General features: G+C 42.4%; 1 long non-coding RNA gene across 1 annotated transcript; it reads right to left on the reverse strand.

The window, feature by feature from the left end:
* On the reverse strand, positions 1–2708 carry LOC307039203. The gene is made up of 3 exons (XR_013808169.1): positions 2231–2708; positions 1124–1840; positions 1–944 (listed from the first exon to the last, which is right to left on the reverse strand). It is a non-coding gene; the product is annotated as an uncharacterized lncRNA (long non-coding RNA).
* Positions 2709–3522: the final 814 nt, after the last annotated feature.

The raw sequence follows: 3522 nt of genomic DNA on the forward strand, positions 1-3522 counted from the left end.
GGTGAGGGTCTCAATGCAGGTATTCAGGCTCCATTGAATCCCCCTCTGGTTCTTGCGCTGAAAGAGGGAGTAACAGACAGGAGAAAGGGTTATACACACCTATATAGCACACCTATTGGATGGGAAATTGCCTTGGGGAGATAAGGTGTGGTCTTTGTTTCCAACTGAAGTTATGGAACTTTATTATTTGTGAGTTTAACAAAGTATGACAAATGGCATCAGTAACAGATGTGATATGAATTTCTATAAAGTTGTCTCACATTCTTGGTCATATTTTATATACAGTAGGTAATGAGTATAACATGTCCAGTAAGTATAAAGTGTTTCCTAATACTGTGTATTCAACCACTATGGAATATGTATGTGGGCAGACAAAACTGAGTTGTTCTGTGTGTGAAGTAACCTCAAGTCACTCCGCAGGCACATTTTGATGCAGACCAGTTTGTCAAGACAAAAAAGGGCAAGACTAGGCTGAGAGCAGAGGCTATACCCACCATCTTCGTGCATCGCCCTGTGGTCAAAAAGAGAAGGGCCCCTGCACCACGATTCACCCCGGGACCTGTATCTACAAAGCCCATAGCTCATGATCACAGCTATAGTGTGAAAGGTGACACAGGAATAATAAGTATGAACTCTTAGTAACAAAAGTCATATTTCTTATTTTTAAGTGGTATAATATTTTAAATGTTCGAAAATCTACAGTGCCATGTCTTCTACTTACATTAGTCTTAAAGATTGAGGGAAGAAGGGATGAGGAGACTGAGAGAAAGGAAAGTGAGGGTGAAGAAAGAGAGGACATGGCTAGTGAGGAGAGACAGGGAGGGTGGACTCCACCCACTCAGCCAGCAGCCAGTCAGCATACGAGGGAACCAGCAGCCAGTCAGCATACAAGGGAACCAGCAGCCAGTCAGCATACGAGGGAACCAGCAGCCAGTCAAACAGATCTATTAAAAAAATTAAAGAGAAAATTAAAGAGCCAAGAAGGAATCACCAAAAAAGCAAAGTCTGCACTAAGAAAAATCAGGAAGGAAAATGCAGCTCTCAAGAAAACAATGAAAATTAGGGACAACAAATATAAGAAAACGTTTTAAAAAGACCAACCTAAGGCATTAGGCAGACTCACCACAAAGGGGATGAAATGGAGCAATGAGACAATTAAGAAGGCTTTAAAAATTCGCTTTGCTTGCGGACCAACGGCTTACAAAACTCTGCAGGAATTGCAGATTCCCCTTCCAGGATTAAGGACACTGCAAAGAAGGATGCAATGTGTTAAGTTTGAGCCTGGTGTGTAACAGCTAACATCACTGCCCCTCCACCCGTAACATCACTGCCACTCCACCCGTAACATCACTGCCCTCCACCTGCCAGCACCCAGCCAGAGGAGCGCAAACAACAAAAACAAGCAAGGTGTCCCGTCATGTACCTGGACATTTGGGTTGGCAAAATGGAGTAAGAGATGGACTTGAAAAACCTTGGTGGCTCTCTACTCATGTTGTTACAGTTGTCTTGGTTACAGCTCTCAAGTTTTTTTTTGTTGCCATTTCCACATCTTTAGAAAATATGAAATAAATGAAGTGAAATCAACCTCTTCTCTGGAGAACAAACTTTGATTTCTCTGTCTTGTGAGTTTGCAGTCTTGCAGTTTTGCTCCTCCACCTGTAACATCACTGCCCCTCCACCTGCCATACAGTAGGTTACAAACAAGATTACTTATATAATACAGTGATAGAATACATGTTTAGTATGCTTACTTATATAAAACAGTAGTATTAAACTTACCTTGTGTTTTCACTCTCACTTAAGTCCCTCTCCCTTTGCCATCAATCCAAAATCAGCTGAGCTGCAACATTATACAGACAGGTAATAATCAACATAATCACAAGGACACAATATGGCTCTGCTAAAGACACTCACTCTTACACGCACCAAAGTTATATTTATCTAATATTTAACTCCCTCCACCCCCGCATACAATCCTGTTTAGAAGCCCCTCTTCTCTAATTCAACAACGTTGGACGAAATGACATTAAGAGAACGGAATTTACAATTAAAAGGTTGTTCAACGTGTGTTGCTAACTTGATCCGGAATCCTAGCTTTATCTGTTATCTGTAAACGTTCCCTAAATCTACTAATTTAGGGATAATCCACTGACATCCTTTAATACACATGTTAATTTGAATCAGATGAACTGATAATATCCACAATATAAATCTCTAAACTTCTTCTTACCTTTAAAAGTCCGTCACGAACGGTCTATTATGCTGCAACTCTACAGCTCTGCTAGCCTTGGCGCTAACTTCCGGGGAACGATTGAGAGGCTCCACGATCCGCCATTGCTGTAAAAAAGTGGACCATTGGAGTGAACGGAGATGACGTAACTCTCAGTCTATAGAGCTCCTGCGGATGATGTCACATATGCTGGTCACGTGACGAGAAACGAAGGGGGCAGCCATTTTGGCAGTAATCGCGTCAGTAAATTCATTGGCAGGCACTGGCAGACTGTCGAGGATGGTGGATAACTGCTGTGCACCAGGTTGCACAAATAGGCGTGGGAAGAAGAAAGGTGTATCTTATTATCGCATTCCAAAAGACGCGGAGAGGAGGGAAAAGTGGATCGCAGCGATTAAAAGAGCCAGGAGCCGTCTGAACAAGACTGAAAGATGGGACCCCCCGGCCGTTTGCTTTCGCTTATGCAGTGATCACTTCATATCAGGTGGGTGAAGGAATACAGTACAATGCTACAAAAAGTTTTCAAAAAGCAAAAATACAAACTAGTTTCAGACGCACTGCAGTAGCTATCCAAGCTAATAAACAAACATGATAACGTGACACTGCCGTAGCTAGACAAGCTAATAAACAAACAATGCTAACGTGACACTGCCTATCAAACTGGAATAATTTAATACTTACCCTTGCAGTGATGATGCCGAAGTTTTTGGATGTAAGACTCCACAGTTGAATGTTGTTTACGAAGCCGGACTGACACCATTTGTAAGCCTCCAAGCTTTTGTAACCTCTGAGGGAGTCTCCTGAGTACACTGATGGAAAGCTTACAAGATAGCTGTGGATGTCCGCGTAGCGCAAGTCGGGTACATCGTCTTCAGAGCAGGAGGTTATGCTCTTGAAAAGCACACCGGGTGCATTATATGGGTCGCTTACATTTAATCTTTCTAATTTTGTACTATAAAGCCGAATTTCACTTGAATTAAAATGAGATGTATACTCGCACGGTAGGAAAACGCTGGCGCCGGTCGTCATGTTTACTGCCAAAATGGTGGCTGATAACCAAAAGTCACGTGACCGCAGGAGCTCTATACGGCGCTGGATTGGGCCATTCAGGTGTTCAGAGCAGAGCTCCCTGTCGGAGCGGCAGAGCGTGATGTGAACTGAAAAGTTTTTCTGTGGCAATATTATTTAAGGAATCGTTGAGCTAGCTAGCTAGCTAGCATATATTGTCACTATCTGCTAACGTTAGCTTTAGCCTTGTATTTCTAATAGTTTTTTTTCATAGGCTATAAACA

This window comes from Notothenia rossii (assembly GCF_949606895.1).
Source record: "Notothenia rossii genome assembly, chromosome: 5".
Lineage (NCBI taxonomy): Eukaryota > Metazoa > Chordata > Actinopteri > Perciformes > Nototheniidae > Notothenia > Notothenia rossii.